This window comes from Mobula birostris, chromosome 21 (genome assembly GCF_030028105.1).
Source record: "Mobula birostris isolate sMobBir1 chromosome 21, sMobBir1.hap1, whole genome shotgun sequence".
In the NCBI taxonomy this organism is placed as follows: Eukaryota; Metazoa; Chordata; class Chondrichthyes; order Myliobatiformes; family Myliobatidae; genus Mobula; species Mobula birostris.
Window position 1 is genome coordinate 12,341,057 of NC_092390.1, and position 18,438 is coordinate 12,359,494.

Consider the following 18,438-nt stretch of genomic DNA (forward strand, 5'->3'; position numbering starts at 1 on the left):
CTAAAGTATCTGGCATGTTCAGAGTGAGCCATATTTCCATGAAACAGAGAACACAGCAATTCCTCATTTCCCTCTGATACAACAATCTTGACTTGGGTCCTCAGACTTAGGTTCTCCATCAATTGTACATTTGCTACCAAGATGCTGGGTAGAAAGAGTTTCATGCCCCTTCGTTTTTTTCTGGCTTGGAGTCCTCCCCGTCTCCCTCCCTTTTGGCCATGGTGATGTATTTTTGTCTGCTTAATGCATGCCTGAGAGTTAGATCCACACAGATCTTCAGATGATCATGAAAATACTAGTTCATTATGATGGTTCAAAAGTGCATTTTGTAAAGGCAAATTACAGGCTGCAGACTGCACTGAGAGTAGTTCAAAAGAAGTATATTTAAAAGTTTTGTAAGCTGCTTGCAGCACATCACTGTGGTTCACTGGTGCTATCTTGCCACTTCCTCTTGCAATTAATTTCAGATAGTAACACACACACACTGCTGGAGGAACTCAACAGGTAAAGCAGCATCTATGAAGTCAACATTTAGGCACTTGGCCTAAAATGTTGACTATTTATTCCTCTCTGTAGATGCTGTCTGGTCTCCTGAATTCCTCCTCCATCTTGTGTGTGTTGCTCTGAATTTCCAGCATCTGCAGAATCTCTCGGCTCAAAGAAGAGAAAATCTGCAGATGCTGGAAATCCAAAGCAACACGCACAAAATGCTGGAGGAGCTCAGCAGGCCAGACAGCATCAGTGGAAAACAGTGAACAGTTGACTTTTCAGGCCAAGTCCTTTCATCAGTTCTGGAGGAAAACAGATGAGAAGTTACAGCAAGAAGGTGGAGGGAGGGGAAGAAGAAACAGCAGGTGTTAGGTGATAGGTGAAACCGGGAGATGGTGAAACGGGTGTGACGTAAAGCGATGCAAAGTCGATTGATGAAAGAGATAAAGGGCTGGAGAAGGGGGAATCTGATAGGAGAGGGTAGAAGACCATGGAAGAAAGGGAAGGGGGAGGAGCACTGGAGGGAGGTGATGGCAGGTAAGGCGATAAGGTGAGAAAAGGGAAATGGAGATTAGTGAATGGGGGAGAGGGCATCAATCACTGGAAGTTCAAGAAATCGATGTTCATGCCATCAGGTTGGAGGCTACCCAGATGGAAGACAAGGTGATGCTCCTCCAACCTGAGTGTGACCTCGGTGTAGCAGTAGAGGAGGCCATGGACTGATGTTTTGGAAGGGAAATGAGTTCGGTTTAGATCCCAAAACTCTTTTTATTGGTCATAGCAGTGCTTTCACATGTCATGGGCTTGTGAAGCCTGGCGGTGCCCATCCCCTTTCCAGGCCAGACCACGGCTGATGTCCTCCAACTCGGTGGCTCGCCCTGGTCTCGAACACGTGGTCGGTGTAATTCTTCAGGGAACTCATCCGCCCCGGCCGGTGACTTCGTTGACGAGGTCCTTTGCCACCCCCTCACATTGTTTAGCCAGCCAGCTGAGGCGGAGTACCAGGGTGGGCCACCTGGAGGCAGACAAGGAGATGGATGAGGACCAGTGATGCCTTCTGGGTCGAGTGCAGCTGCCAGACCTCTATCCAGAGCTCCCGCCCCCTGTGGGAGTGGGAAGTAGAATTAAAATGGGTGGCACTGGGAGATCCCATTTTTTCTGGCGGATGGAGCACAGGTGCTCGGTGAAGTGGTCTCACCAATATACAGGCGGTCACACCGGGACCACTGGATACAGTAGATGACCCTGAGACAGAATGCTTGGTTGTTGGTAGGTAGGGTTGATACCTGACTTTCAAGAGCGCTTGTGAGTTATGTTCTGGCTGGACTTAGTCCTAAAACTGCTGGAAGCACATCTTTCCCTCCCCACCCCCCCGCTTTCCGCAGGGATCGCTCCCTACATGACTCCATTGTCCATTCATCCCCCCCATCCCTCCCCACTGATCTCCCTCCTGGCACTTATCCTTGTAAGCGGAACAAGTGCTACACATGCCCTTACACTTCCTCCCTTACCACCATTCAGGGCCCCAAACAGTCCTTCTAGGTGAGGCAACACTTCACCTGTGGGTCGGCTGAGGTGATATACTGCATCCGGTGCTCCCGATGTGGCCTTCCATATATTGGTGAGACCCGACGCAGACTGGGAGATCACTTTGTTGAACACCTACGCTCTGTCCGCCAGAGAAAGCAGGATCTCCCAGTGGCCACACATTTTAATTTCACATCCCATTCCCATTCTGACATGTCTATCCACGGCCTCCTCTACTGTAAAGATGAAGCCACACTCAGGCTGGAGGAACAACACCTTATATTCCGTCTGGGTAGCCTCCAACCTGATGGCATGAACATCGACTTCTCTAACTTCCGCTAATGCCCCACCTCCCCCTCGTACCCCATCCATTGTTTATTTATATACGCACATTCTTTTTCTCTCTCTCCTTTTTCTCCCTCTGTCCCTTTGACTATACCCCTTGCCCATCCTCTGGGTTCCCCCCCCCCGTCTTTCTTCCCGGACCTCCTGTCCCATGATCCTCTCATATCCCTTTTGCCTATCACCTGTCCAGCTCTTGGCTCCATCCGTCCCCCTCCTGTCTTCTCCTATCATTTTGGATCTCCCCCTCCCCCTCCAACTTTCAAATCTCTTATTAGCTCTTCTTTCAGTTAGTCCTGACGAAGGTTCTCAGCCCGAAACGTCGACTGCACCTCTTCCTAGAGATACTGCCTGGCCTGCTGCGTTCACCAGCAACTTTGATGTGTGTTGCTTGAATTTCCAGCATCTGCAGAATTCCTCGTGTTTGCGGAAAGAAGAGGTGCTGTTTTCTCCTGGTAGGGATTAGTTTTTATCTCCAATTGCTCCTGCCACGTTTTGTCACTCTGCAACCTTATCCTTCAATCTCTTTGAATTATGGAGGACAGCATGTGTATAAATGTCTCTCTCCAGCAGACTTCATCATGATCATCACGACTCCAGTATTTCTACTATTTTTTACTGTTTCTTGATTGTACATATGATTTTTTTTTGTGTTCTATCGCTGAGCAGCAGTGCACCATCTGATGGGCCTATCGGAGTTCTCTTTGGGAACTAGTTGACTTGATCGGCATTTCTGATCTGGCTATTGTTCACGATTGCACTTAATAAATAAAAAAAAGAAGTCTTATCGTTAAGGTTTTTACCATATTTCAGTAATAAACCAGTTCCAAGATGGGACTAGCTAGGATGGCTGACCTGGGTCAGCATGGATCGGTTGGGTGGAAGGACTTGCTTTCGTGCTGTATAACGTTGCAGGGTTGAGAGATAGCGGGGACGCTGGAGCCGGTTTCCAGGGAAACCGATAAAAGCTGTCAGGACTGCAGCGGGCAGCTCCGTCCCAGGCGGAGCTCCGCCTCCATTGGGGCGAGGGCCCCGGCGGCGCGCTGACGTCACGGCGCAGGGAGGGCGATACAATGTAACAGACAGGTCTGGGAATGTATCAGCGTTCCTCTGTGCGAATGTAGCGAACGGCTGCGCTGCGGACGCCTCTCCCCCCCTCCCAGGTAAGGGCGAGGCACACTCACCACTACCCTCCTGGTCTCCCCTCCCCTCCTCCAGGGGTAAACGTACCCTCCCCTTCCCCTGCCGCTCAGACTGCTGAGCAAGTTGGGGGTCCCCGTGGTGAGGTGTGTCACTGTGTCAACTAGAGTTTGGATACTGTTGCAGTTCAGACTGAGATGTTACGCGTGGAGGGAGGATATGTGGCAGAAAATCTGTTCGGGACTTATTTGCGGTTACGGTTTCTGATTCAGTTTTGTGTGGCCGTGGTGTGTTACTATTTATTGCTTCTTGGTCCCACGCCTGTACGGCCAATCCCTGTGAAACTTGCCGTCTGTACCACAGTTGGTGTCTGTCTTGCTTCTGAGTCAGAATGCAGAGAGTTCGAGCCTTACTGCAGGCAAATATGCGCAAAAATCTAGGCCGACTCGGTGTCGCATTGAGACCGAGTAACGCCACTGGGATGTTCGCTGTCAGATGGAAGCGCTGTCAAATGTATGAAAGTGGTTAAAATCCTGAATAGTTGCCTTGTAGTCTCAACGCAATTGCTCCTGTGGGGAAACATGCTGTCATATTTGGAACATTAACATAGGGGACGGCACTGCAAAAAGTTATTTGCCAATGCAAACTGTAGGATACAAGAGGCACTATAGAAATACGAATTAGTGTGTGTGTATGCTGGGGATGGTTCGAGGACAAAATACTCTTCCCTTCTTCACCTTTTTACATTGGCTTCTTCCTCCGCCAGCTCCTTCCAGCTCTGGTGAAGAGTATCAGCCCAAAAATGTCGACTGTTTGTTCATTTCCATAGATGCTAGCCTGACCTGCTGAGTTCCTCCAGCATTCTCTGTGGGGGCTGCTCTGAATTTCCAGCATCTGCAGCATCTCTTGTGCTTGTATATCAATGACTGATGCCTCTGGATTCAGATTCGTGTAAAAATGTGTATACTGTTGTACGTTTCTTGTGAATGCTGTTTATCTGATGGAGTGTGCCAGTGATGCTGCTGTGAGATTTCCCTGTGCACCTGTACACACAGGTAAGTGTGGTCAGGACAATAAACTTGACCTTGACTCAAAATAGCTGGTGCAGCATCTTGGGGAATCTGTGCCTGGACTGGGAAGAATTTTAGCTGCAGTATTGAGGGGGGTGGATCTACTGCTATGCCCTGATCCCCAAGCTGGTGCCTGCTCTTCAATCCTAGCCCTTACCACCACGGCCACCCCAACACGCCTTCCAGGTCCTGGGTATCAGGACAGGGGCGTGTTCATTCGCGCTGATCCGTGTGGCAAGTTGACTTGTTATTGTCACATACACCGAGGTAGGGTGAAAAACTGTGCAGTGTGTCATCCATACAGATAATTTCATCGCATCAGTATGCAGATAGCACAAGGGAAAAGAATAGCAAAATATACAGAATATAGTATTGCAGTTACAGAGAAAACAGATTGCGGGTGCAGGGGTCATGATGGGGTAGATTGAGGTCAAGAGTCTACTGTGCAAAAATCTTAGGCATATCTATATAGATAGAGATTAAGAGAGATAGATGGTGCCTTAACACTTTAGTACTGTAGTAATTTTATATATTACACTGTGCTACCGTCACAAAAAAAACACATTTCATGACATATGTGATTGCTGATACACCTGATTCTAATGTGGGTCTCTATTGTGGACTGAAAGTTGGAAGTGGGGCAGGGAGAGGGGGAATCATTGTTGGGAAAAGGGGGAGGGAGCGGGAAGCACCAGAGAGACATTCTGTAATGATCAATAAACCAATTGTGTGGAATCAAGTGACCTTGCCCGGTGTCTCAGGGCTGGGCATGTCTGCACCTGTGCCAACCTCCACCCCTGGCATTCTTTCTCTGCCAGCTGTCCCACACCCCTCCTCCAGCTTTCTGCTTCACATTGACAAATACTGTACTGTGCAAGTCTTAGGCACATGAGGTGTGTATATTACAAATATTGTATTTTTTTTGCACAGTACTGTGTCTCATCATTCAGTAGTTGTATAAGAATGGGATGGAAGTTGTCTCTGAGCCTGGTAGTGCGTAATTTCAGGCATCAGCATCTGGATTATTATCACCCACGTACTGCACGTCAGGAAATGTGTTGTTTTCTATCTTTTAGTTGATGGGTGGGGGGGGGGTAGAATACCACTACTGTTCCTGTGTCAGGAATTACCGATCGTTCTGAGTGTCTGTCGTGCAGCTGGACACACACCTGGCAGGGACTCAACCCTCTGTCCGTTCAGGAACATGGAAGAAGGAACGAGGTGAGATCTGTAGCATCCTGTTTCTTGTTTGTTGCAAATGAAGAAACAAATCTTCTGAGCAAGTCATTCACAAGCTCAACAAAAAACGAAGGGAGTTAATACCAGCAAGAAATTCGTAGAGCCCTTCCCCACAACATCCCAGAAAGGAATGTATGATCTTATAGTTGCAGATTCTGGAATAATCTCAGAGATTGATGTATCTGGCACTGTGTGCCAGGGTTTGAGGATCTGAGTTATCAGAATGAAGGTCAGGGCAGGCTGGGGTCACGGGGCGGGGTCGGGGCAGGCTGGGGTCGCAGGGCGGAGTTGGGGCAGGCTGGGGTCGCGGGGCGGGGTCGGGGCAGGCTTAGGTCGCGGGGCGAGGTCAGGGCAGGCTGGGGTCGCAGGGCAGGGTCGGGCAGGCTGGGGTCACGGGTCGAAGGGTGGAGTCGGGGCAGGCTATGGTCGCGGGGCAGGGTCGGGGCAGGCTGGGGTCGTGGGACGGGGTCAGGGTCGGGCAGGCTGGGGTCGCGGAAGACGGGGGACCTGATGGATCACATGACCTTTTCCACAGGGTAAGGGAACCAGTAGCCAAAGGGCATAAATTTAAGGTGAAAGGTGAAAGATAAAAGGGACCCAAGGGGCATCTTCACTCAGGACATTGAGTGTATGGAATGAGGGGCCAGAGAAAGTGGTTGAGGCAGGTACCACAGTGACATTTATAGAGTCATTGAGTATTACAGCACTGACACAGGCCCTTCAAATCAGCTAGTCTTAGCTGGCCTGGTTTTCTGCCTAATTATATCTAGTTGCAGCAGGACCATATCCCTCCAAACCCAAACCATCCATGTCCCTACCTAAACTTCCCGTTGAACCCGTATGCACCTTCACTGCCAACTCGTTCCACACACACACAAAACCCCTGAGTGAAGATCCCCTTCAGATTGCCACTCAAATTCTTCACCTTTCACCCTTGACCTCTGAGCTCTGGTTGTAGTATCACCCAAAAGCCTGTTTGCATTCATGCTTTCTGTACCCCTCATCATTTTGATAACAGCTCTCTATTGGATTTAATGTTTAGAAGACCAGTACCGGGATGGGAAAAGTTTCGGAGGATGGCTGAATCTGGGTCTGTGAGTCCACTGGGGAAGTTGTAGGCCTGATGTATGTGAGTCTGTAGGCCCGGGGGTTGCCTGTTCTGGTGCTGGAGGCCTGTCGGTGTGAGTGGGTGAATGGGAGGGAGGGGGAGGAAAGAGACTTGTTTTGCTGCTGTTGTGTTCGTTGCTGCTCTGCTGAACGCGGTGGGCATGCTGTGTTGTGGCAAGGCCTGCGGACTGCCCACCCCCCCCCCCCAGCGCATCCGCAGGTGGTGTGGGCTCTTAGCACCGTTGCTGCATTTCGGTGTTCCGTGTGATAAATGAATGATCCTGATGGGTCAAATGGGATGAGCTCAGGTCGGGACCTTGGTCAGCAGGGACAAGTTGGGCCGAAGGGCCTGTTTTCCTGCTGTATGACTGTGCGGTGCTATGTGCAGCCCATTCCCGGACCCCAGATGGAGAGAGCGGCTTTGCTGTTCACGTTAACCAGAAGGCAGAGGAAATCGCAGGTAGGCAGTCCATCACGGTGATTAGATGGTGCTGGACTGTAACTGTCGCACCCAAATTGACTTGTCTGTTTTTTTTTCTCTCTCCCTCCCAATCGTCATGCTCACTTCGTCCCTGAACTCCTCCATCCTGATCAAAAAGGTGCAACAGCGCCTTTATTTCCTGCGGAGCATGAAGAAAGCTCACCTCTGTCCCAGGATACTGACGGACTTTTACCGCTGTACCATTGAGAGCATACTCACCAACTGCATCTCAGTGTGGTATGGCAATTGTCCGTATCAGATCGCAAAGCACTCCAGCGGGTGGTGAAAACTATCCAGTGGATTATCAGCACCCAACTGCCCACCATTGAGAACATCTACCATAAACGCTGCCTGGGCAGGGCGAAAAGCATTATCAGGGATGCATCTCACCCTAACCATGGACTTTTTACTCTCCTCCCATCCGGTAGGCGCTACAGGAGCCTCCGCTCCCGCACCAGCAGACACAGGAAGGGCTTCTTCCCTGAGGCTGTGACCCTGCTGAACCTCTCATCACAGCGCTAAGCAGTATTGCACCCATATTGTACTGTCTCAGTACTTTTATATTTGTGTGCTGTAGCACTTACTTTTTACTCGCAGTTATTTTGTAAATAACACTATCCTTGCATTTCTGGTTAGATGCTAACTGCATTTCATTGGCTTTGTATCTGTACTCGGCACAGTGACAATAAAGTTGAATCTAATCTAGCTAACTTGAGTCTTGATGAAGGGTCCCTGCCTGAAACGCTGTCTCTATAGATGCTGCCTGACCTGCTGAGTTCCTCCAGCAGTTTGTGTGTGTTCTCAGCGCAGGTGCTGATTGAGTGTCAAGGCAGATGGGTCCACAGGTGACAGGTGTTGCAGGGTGAAAGGTGAGTCTTTCAGCGTTGAGGCTTCCTCTGTCCGTGGACTGTTCAGCCAGAAAGAGGATCAGAATGAGCTTTAGTATCTCTGACAGACGGCTAGTGTGAAATTTGTTGTGTGGCAGCAGTACATAAAACAAATCGCTATAGGTTCCAATCAGAAATATAAAGACATTGCAATCAGAGAGCAAAATAGGGTGGTAATGTACTGTTCATGGACATTGAAAATTTTGATGACAAAGGGAAAGACGCTGATCCTAAGACATAATAACTGTGCTTAATCCCACCGCCTAACTGTGTTCATATGTTGACTAAGTCTAGTTCGTCCAGCGTGGCTTTGTTCAGATCCTTCCAGGCACCAGTGCTTGCCTGGTTAGTCTAAACTAGACTAGGTCAGAATAGCTAACATCCCTCCCATTGTAAGCTGGACCTATTTGAGCCGAACAGACCAGACTAGGATATGGATTAGGAGGTGCAGGGGCCCCTCCCTGCTTGGCTCTTATGATTGTTATTGAACACTCCCAGGGCAGGGACAGCACGGGTTAGATACAGGGTGAAGCTCCCTCTACACTGTCCCATCACACACTCCCAGGACAGGGACAGCACGGGTTAGATACAGAGTGAATCTCCCACTACACTGTCCCATCACACACTCCCAGGACAGGGACAGCACGGGTTAGATACAGAGTGAATCTCCCTCTACACTGTCCCATCGCACACTCCCAGGACAGGGACAGCACGGGTTAGATACAGAGTGAATCTCCCTCTGCACTGTCCCATCACACACCCCCAGGACAGGGACAGCACGGGTTAGATACAGAGTGAATCTCCCTCTACACTGTCCCATCACACACTCCCAGGACAGGGAGTGCTTGAGCTTCCTCTAATGTTTTTAGGTTACACTGTTCTTACTTGATATTGTTCCAGTTTTCGCCCTATTTAGTATTGTCCTTTCTGTTTGGACGAACGCCAGGATTTTAAACAATCTAGGTTTGTAGTTTGTGTTGCTGGGCTGTAGTGATATTGCCAAAATGATTTCACACTCCACTCCTTCCAGTCGTTTAGGCGGTCAGCTTAATTCAATATGTGCACCAGTAATTCCGTATCTGCAAGTGATTTCAGTGCGAAAGTGCCAATAAACAATTGTAAGTTTTTTGCTGCGTGTGTAGTATCACTGGGCATATTCCAGTGCTCACTGGGAAGCAGCCAAGCTGTCTACTCAGAACCATCAATTAACCATCTCAGATCCAATAGACTAGTGAGAGCCATCTCCCGGTGAGTACCGTGATCCGGTGTTGTCAAATGACAGGAGTACATAGCAGGTAGAATGCTACAGCACAGTATGGGGCTCACGTTGTTGTGCCGACCTTTTAACCTCCTCCAAGATCAATCTAACCCTTCCCTCCCACGTAGGCCTCCGTTTTTCTTTCATCCATGTGCCTGTCTAACGCTGCCCTAAATGCTCCTAATGTACCTGCCTCTACAATTTCTGCCCTGGGAAAAAGTCACTGGTTTTCCAGTCTGTCAGTGCCTCTTATTATCTTGTGCATCTTATCATGTCACCTCTCATCCTCCTCCACTTCTAAGAGAAAATTCCTAGCTTGCTCAGTCTATCCTCATAAGACATGCTCTCCAGTCCAGGCAGCATCCTGGTAAATCCCCACTGCACCCTCTCTGAAGCTTTCTCATCTTTTCGATGATGAGGGGACCAGGACTGAACAGAATACTCCAAGTGTGGTCTCACTGGGGTTTTGTAGAGCTGCAACATTGCCACCTGGCTCTTGAACACAATCCCCTGGCTAATGAAGGCCAACACACCTTTTACAGCTTGAGCGGCAACATTGAGAGATCTGTTTACGTGGACTCTTCAGTCCCTCTGAACCTAATGATCTGAGTTATAGATCTATCCCCATCAGTTCCCTGTCCCCATGTTAGACAATGACTGGACTATATCCACGAGTGCTGTATCTCAGTCTGACACAGTGACAGATTATCTTCCAACCAGTCTGTTGTCCCATGTTAAGCAATGACATAAATGTTCCATCCAGTAAAGTACGTAATATTACAGTGACACATCTATTTTAATAACCCCATACCCCAGTATTAAACAGTGGCAGGAATCTTACCCATTGCCCCAGTATTATACATTGGCACCGTTATGCCTGTTAGGAGATTGGAGGCCGAGGTAGCCTGTCCTGGGCTTGGAGGCTTGCCTGTGTGGGAGGGGGAAAAGGGGCTTATTTTTGTTTTGCTGTGTTGTTCCACTGGACGTTGAGGGTATCAACGTTGGCACCAGACTGTGTGGCGATAGCTGCGAGCTGCCCCCCTGTGCATCTTGAGGTTGTGTTGGTTGTTAATACAAATGATACTTTTCACTCCACAGTACTGTGCAAAAGTCAGGCACATATATATTGCACTGTATTGTGGTGGTCTTGTGTATTGCACTGTACTGCTGCCGCAAAATAAAAACAGATTTCATGACATGTGAGTGATGACAGGCCTGATTCTGATATGGGTCTCTATTGTGGACTGGGAGTGGGAAGGGATCAGGGAAAGGAGGATCATAGTTGGGAAAAGGGGGAGGAAGTGGGAAGCACCAGAGAGAATTCTGTAATGATCAGTAAACCAATTGTCTGGAATTAAGTGACCTTGCCTGGTATCTCAGGGCTGGGTGTGTCTACACTCGTGCCACCCCCTGCCCAGCCCCTGGCACTCCTCTGCCACCTGTCCCACACCCCTCCCATGGCATTCTTCACCCACGTCATTCCCAACATCCTTTGCTCCCACTAGATGTGCAAGCTCGCTCTCCACTCCGCCGGCTTGGGTACCCTGGCTATGTATGTGAACCTAAGACTTCCGTGCAGTTACTGCATGCTTTGATGTACATATGATAAATGAATCTGAATTTGTAATATCGAGGTTGTGCTTTGCCCACCAGCTGTGTACCTCAGTGTTGTACTGTGACAGATCTATCTCCACTGATACTGTATCCCAGTGCCATATGGAAGTAATTCTCTACCCACCAGCTGTGTAACTGAGTATTTTACAGCCAAGATACATAACCACACACTTATCTACACTGTATTCCATTTGCCACTTCTTTGCTCACTCTCCAAATCTGTTTAAGTCCTTCTGCAGTCTCTTTGCTTCCTTATCACTACCTGCCCCTCCACCTATCTTCATATCATCCACAAAGCCATCAATTCTGTCATCCATGAGATTGGCATATGACATGAAAAGTAGCGAACCAGGACACCACTGGTCAGCAGCCGCCAATCAGAAAAGGCCCCCTTTTATTCCCACTCTGCCTCCTTCCAGTCAGCCAATCTTCTATCCATGCTAGTATCTTTCCTGTAGTACTATGGGCTCTTATCTTGTTTAGCTGCCTCACGTATGGCACCTTGTCAAAGGCCTGCTGAAACTCCAAGTAAACAACTTGCACTGACTCATCTTTGTCTATCCTGCCGGTTATTTCCTCAGAGAATTCCAGCAGATTTGTCTGGCAAGATTTCCCCTTCCTTTCTAGCGTGTCGCATCAGTCAGCTCGGCCATTCTTGTCTGGTGCATGGTGTCGGGATTGGTCTCCTTTCGGGTTAACCGGGTCACAATATGAACCTTCTTGACTTTACCCTTGTTTTTTTTACGAGGCCGAGTGGCTAGCTCGATGCTGAACCCAGCACGGATGGGAAGCGTGCTCAGGGGGTGGCCCGACTTGGATTCAAACTCGGGAGCCTTCGCTCCGAAGTCCGGCACTGATGCCACTGCGCCACCAGCCGGCCTTAAGGGATTTCCCCTTGGGGCAACCATACTTACTTGGGTCTATTTAGTCCTTTGCCTCCAAGTACTTCGAAACTCATCCTTAATAATGGGATCTTGCCAAGCGCAGAAAGCAGGCTTACTGGCCTATAGTTTCTTGTCTTTTGTGTCCCTCCCTCCTTAAAGAGTGCAGTGGCATTCTCCAGTCCTCTGGAACCATTCCACTAGAGATTGCCACCTACCCCAGCCATTTGTATAAGCACAATAACCGGCCCAACGACCCCACACTGCCCAATGTACCCATGTGTCCAATTGACCTGCTAGCCCGTGCTGCTGTGGAGACTGCGAGGAAACCGGAGCACCCAGAGAAAACCCATACGGGTCACGGGAGAATGTAACGACTCCTTACAGACGGCAGTGGGATTTGAACCTGGTTTGCTGGCACTGTAATAGCATTATGCAAGTTGCTATGCCACCCCCTTCCTCGCCACCCCCCCCCCCAGGTATGCAATGTCCTGTGTCCCAGAGTTATTCAGTAATGGGCTGCACCATTATCCCAGCGTCATATAGTGATCTCAGTGCTGTTTTAGACAGAATTGTCACCAGCCACCACCCACTCAGCTTTAGGCTGGACCCTGTAATCACACAGATGTGCTGTGTTTATCCCTCCCAGATTTACATCCACCCTACTATTAGAACCCTTTAAGATTCACCTTGCAATTTAACACACCACAGAGCTGTTGTGCGGTCTGTTGGGACAAGGCACCCATCTGCTGGCTGCCGCGGTGTAAAGGAAACACAGCAACCCAGGCTTTTGGTGTGATCTGTTTGTGGGTGATTTCAGAACACTCCTCTGCTCGATCGTCCAAAGAGATGGACAAACCACTCAGCCCCTCGATCCCTTGCTCCCTGCCCCTGCCACCTCATGTTCCCTCAATAACAGAGTTAACCTCCAGAATCCCATCCCTTGCAAGGGAGAAAGTTTCTGATTTCAGTCTATCCTTGTGTCATGTTTCCAATAGTGAGGGAGTCTGGGACCAGAGGAATACTTTTTACAAGGCGCAGTATGAAGAGCATTTGATGGCTCTGGGTCTGTACTCATTTGGATGAATAAGAGGGGGTCTCATTGAAACCTATTGAATATTGAAAGGCTGAGACAGAGTGGATGTGGAGAGGATGTTTCCTACAGGAGGTCACAGCCTCAGAATAGAGGGATGGCCCGTTAGAACAGAGATGAGGAGTTTCTTTTTTTTTTCCTTTTTGGTGGGTGCCTGCATGCGTGCGAGTCTGTGCGTCTGTGATGATGTCTTTTTCATGGCATTTTACAAGGTGCAGAGAGAGACTGAGTTACGTGCCACTCCTCACACAGATATTTTCGCAGTATTTTCCCTTTTATTTTACGAGGTCGAGTTGCGATGTCAACACTCATCCCGGCACGGATGGAAAGCGTACTCGGGAGTGGACCCGACTGGTTTCAAACCCGGGAAACTCCGCTCCCGAGTCTGGCACCGACGTCGTCGCACCACCAGCCGGCCTGAGATGAGGCGTTTCTTTAGGCAGAGGGTAGTGAATCTGTGGAATTTGTTGTCACGGATGCCTGGAGGTTAAGTCATTGGGTATATTCGAAGCGGAAGTTGAGAGGTTCCTGATTAGTCAGGGTGTGAAAGGTTATGGGGAGAACCCAGGAGAATGGGGTTGAGAGGAAAATGAATCAGCCACGTGCAAGTGGAAGAACAAACTCGATGGGCCGAATGGCCTGATTCTGCTCCACGTTACCAATACCCTGAAACTGCAAAGGGTTGTCGACACAGCTGAGAAACCAGCCTCCATTCCTTGCACTTTGTACCACCTCCGTGAAGCAGCAAACATAATCAAAGACTCCACTTACCAGGGATGATATCTCCTCCAGCTCCTCCCGCTGGGCAGCAGTTGCAAAAGCCTGAAAGCGCGTACTGGCAGGTTCGAGGGAAATGGTCTTTGTGGGTGCCTTGCACTGTCATACTGTACCTCGCTACATGTGACAATCAGACCAGTTTATCGTTTTATGGTCCAACTGCCTACTAAATGCTCCCAGTGGCGTGCATCTCAAACAGCCTCTGACAACCAAGTCCGGCTCCTGCCTTCACGTGTGGCTTAGCTACTAAGCCCAGCGGAACCGTTTCTACTGGCAGGAGAAGGAGCAAAGGTGGGTTACTGGTGCCTTAAAACTAGTCGATTCAGGCAGATGGGGCTCATCAGCCTTGGTTGGCAGCTCATCTAGGAGAAGGAAAACTCTGATCTCAAACCTCTGCTGCCTTGTGGTTGCGCCCACTCATGGGGGAGGCTTTGGGAATAAACCCTGAGGGAAAAATCCAGGGCTGGAGTCCCTGAGGCTACATTGAGTTCAGTGCTGACTGGCAACTCCTGTGACGTTGCTGGTACCAAACTGTATGGGTCTCTGCCGTTCCCTTAGGCTCATCAGGTGCATGGAGAGGGGGAGCTTGCTACGTGGGCAACAGCCTGCTCTCCATATCGTACAGCCCAGGCTTGCGTACCTAGACAGCTAGGACACAGTATCTGTGGTCAAACCCGACTGACGGAGGCAGTCTAAAAATGAGCACCAGAGGAGTCTGGGCCTGAAACTAGTGCATGTTGCCCATCAGAGACATGATTCCAGGAATGAAATGATTACCTTACCAGGTACGTTTGTTGGCTCTGGGTCTGTACTTGCTGGAATTCAGAAGGATGAGGGGGTTTCTCATTGAAACCCTTCAAATCTTGAAAGGCCTAGACAGAGTAGATGTGGAAAGGATATTTCCCGTGGTGGGAAGTCTAGGACAAGAGGGCACAGCCTCAGGATAGAGGGGCATCCATTTAAAGCAAAGATGCAGAGAAATTTCTTAAGTCGGAGGGTGGAGAATTGGTGGAATTTCTTACCACAGGCAGGTGTGGAGGCCAGGTCATTGGGTGCACTTAAGGCAGAGCTTCATCGGTTCTTGACTGGACACGGCATCAAAGGTGATGGGGAGAAGACCGGGGAATGGGGTTGAGGAGTTGGAAAATGGGATCAGCCATGATTGATTGACAGAGCAGACTCGATGGGCCAAATGGCCTAATTCTGCTTCTAGGTCTACTGATAAACCAACCTGCACCCTCAAGGCTCCCTGATTCTTTGTAGTTACTGACATTATGCTGTATGGCTGGCTCTAAATTATTTCTTCCCCTCCTACCTCTCTCTTTTGGAGCACAGCAGAGTGAACTATAGTCATACAGGGCAGAACAGTGAGGAGGGAGCTTCACTCTGTATCTAACCCGTGCTGTCCCTGTCCTGGGAGTGTGCGATGGGACAGTGTAGAGGGAGATTCACTCTGTATCTAACCTGTGTTGTCCCTGCCCTGGGAGTGTGTGATGGGACAGTGTAGAGGGAGATTCACTCTGTATCTAACCTGTGCTGTCCCTGTCCTGGGAGTGTGTGATGGGACAGTGAGGAGGGAGCTTCACTCTGTATCTAACCCGTGCTGTCCCTGTCCTGGGAGTGTGCGATGGGACAGTGTAGAGGGAGATTCACTCTGTATCTAACCTGTGTTGTCCCTGCCCTGGGAGTGTGTGATGGGACAGTGTAGAGGGAGATTCACTCTGTATCTAACCTGTGCTGTCCCTGTCCTGGGAGTGTGTGATGGGACAGTGTAGAGGGAGCTTCACTCTGTATCTAACCCGTGCTGTCCCTGTCCTGGGAGTGTGTGATGGGACAGTGTAGAGGGAGCTTCACTCTGTATCTAACCCGTGCTGTCCCTGTCCTGGGAGTGTGTGATGGGACAGTGTAGAGGGAGCTTCACTCTGTATCTAACCCGTGCTGTCCCTGCCCTTTTTTTTTTATTTAAACAAAATTCTTTATTACAAATGTCGGTGCTATACAATATTTACAAACTCAGTGAATAACACATTTACTACACTACAAACAGACAATACATGTTAAACCAATATATTGCCATCCTCATCAATGATGGCATTTACACCCCGCGGAGCCCAACGGTCCCGGAACATCTCGACGGTCGCCGTGGACTGTGCGTATTCCTTTTCAATGTTCACCCGGGCACGAACATACCCCCTAAACATAGCCAGGCAGTCCGCCCAGGGAGAACCTCCTGCCACCCTTTTCCAGGAGCCACGGATGGCAATTTTCGCCAGCCCCAGGAGCAAGTTGACAAGGACATCCTCATCCCTCTGTGCCCCCCTCCTTACTGGATGACCATATATGAATAGGGTGGGACTGAAATGCAACCAGAAGGCGAGAAGCAGCCCACGCAAATACGCGAAAAGGGGCTGCAGCCTCACACACTCCACATACATATGGTACACGGTCTCCTCCAGCCCGCAGAAGTGACACGCGGCTGGGAGATCCGTGTACAAACTAAAGAACTTATTGCAGGGCACCGCTTTATGCAGCACCCTCCAGCCGAGATCCCCAAGGTGCATGGGAAGGACTCCCTTGTAGAGGGACTTCCACTGGGGACCCCCCTCACCTCCAGGTGGAAAGACCGACCGCCATGGCGTGTCGGGACGGTGGACAAATGCTAGGAAGTGGAGGGTGTGGAGCAGCAGCCCATAAAGGTACCTCCTGCCTGCATCCCTGAATGGGATTGTGGGTGTTGATGAAAGACGGCTCAAGTTGTGTGGATTCGTCTCTCGGGTAAGCTTCACTGTGTATCTAACCCGTGCTGTCCGTGTCCTGGGAGTGTGTGATGGGACAGTGTAGAGGGAGATTCAGTGGGAATCTTACCCATGCTGTTCCTTCCCAGGAATTGCAACTCTCCAGTACTGTTCCATTCCTGCGACTATTAGATGGGGCAGTTTTTGAAGGATGAAGGGACTTTTTACCCGAAGCGTTGATTGTCTGGTCTCCTCCATAGATTCTGCCTGACTTGCTGAGTTACTCCAGCATCTTGTGTGTTGTTCCCGATTCCTGTACCTGCAGTCTCTAGTGTCTCCTGTTCAGAGAGAATTTCAATCTGTCTGTTGTGCATTGTTCCTGCGCCGGGAGCTTTTGATAGAACTGTATAGAGGGAGATTATTATGGCTAAGCTGAGCTGTAAGTGCCCTGGGAAGGGTTTGTTGGGACAAGATGTTCTAATATAGTGAACTATTCCATCTACCACTTTCATTGTTTGCTCCAATTAATGTGTTATTTACATAAACAGAGTGGAGGTTACCTCAGGAAATACATTTAGAACAAGGTTGGATAGATTTTTGTGTAGTAGGGGAATTAAAGGCAGGTAGATGGAGATGAGTCCATGGTCAGATCAGCCATGATCTTATTGAATTCGCACAACGTGGCAAGAGGATGATTAGCCCTTCTGGTCAACGCTGGTCTTGTGGAGGTCGGACTAAAATTTGTCACCGGTAGGATGTGTTTCAGCTTGACTGCCATCCGGAGAGGTGGCGGATAATATTTTCCGGCTGACTGCACACCAATCTGCCCATCCCTGGGCAGGCAGTTGGAACCAGAGGGCGTCCCCCACAAGCAAGGCGGGGTGGTAAGGATGGCACTCGAGATTATCCTCTGGGCACGAGAGAGCGCGAGAGTGGCACTGGTGTCAGGTAGTCTCGGTTACTGTTGGCTTTCCTCGTAGTTCAAAGTAAATTTGTTATCAAAGTACATGTATGACACCATATGCTACAACCCTGAGATTTATTTTCTGGTGGGCATACTCAACAAATCCAATAACCACAGTAGAATCAATGAAAGACTGTGCTACTGCCACAACTCTACAAATTTCTTGACGTTTGCCGGCGAGAGTGAACCCGATTCTGCTTCCTGCCGACTCCAGGGAAAGGGAAATGGGAGCGGGACGTTGCAGCAGGAATACTGTTTGCTTGTAACTCTCGTTAGCTGGAGCCTGGCCAGGGGAAGCTGAGTCAGTAACTCTGGCCAGGAGTCTCCGGGCTGCCTGCATTGTGTTGCAAATCCAGGAATGAAACTGCAATTATTGCTGACCCAAAGGCATGTGAGTTACTGGCTCAGTCAACCACGTGGTGAGAGGGAGGGGGTGGAGTGAAGAGATGGTTCAAGTTGATATCTGAGAACGTATACAGTATATAACCTGAAATACTTACTCTTTGCAGACATCCACGAAACAGGGGGGAGAAAACCCAAAGAATGAATGACAGAAAACTATAGAATCCTAAAGTCCACCCTCCCACCACCACCACAAGCAGCAGAAAATGCATCAACCCTCCCCTCCCCATCCACCCCATTCTCCAGCATAATATCAACAACCCCCCCCCACCCACCATACAATAACTAAGCCCCCCCAGAGACAGTGATTTAGAGTCTATGAACTACTGTCCATCCCAACACTTCAACATCTCAGACAGGCGCTCTCTTGCTAGTGTGCTAGTGTGAGTGTGTGTGTGTGTGAAAGAGAGAGACAGAGAGACAGAGACTCCT

The 18,438-nt window shown here is 49.5% G+C and overlaps 1 protein-coding gene across 1 annotated transcript in view; it reads left to right on the forward strand.

Annotated features, from left to right (window-relative positions):
* Positions 1–3,414: 3,414 nt before the first annotated feature.
* Positions 3,415–18,438, forward strand: part of dnmbp (dynamin binding protein) — a 135,628-nt gene continuing 120,604 nt past the window's right edge. Inside the window, exon 1 of the mRNA XM_072238958.1 lies at positions 3,415–3,521. The gene's annotated coding sequence lies outside the window, so the exon portion shown is untranslated. The remainder of the gene's footprint in view (positions 3,522–18,438) is intronic.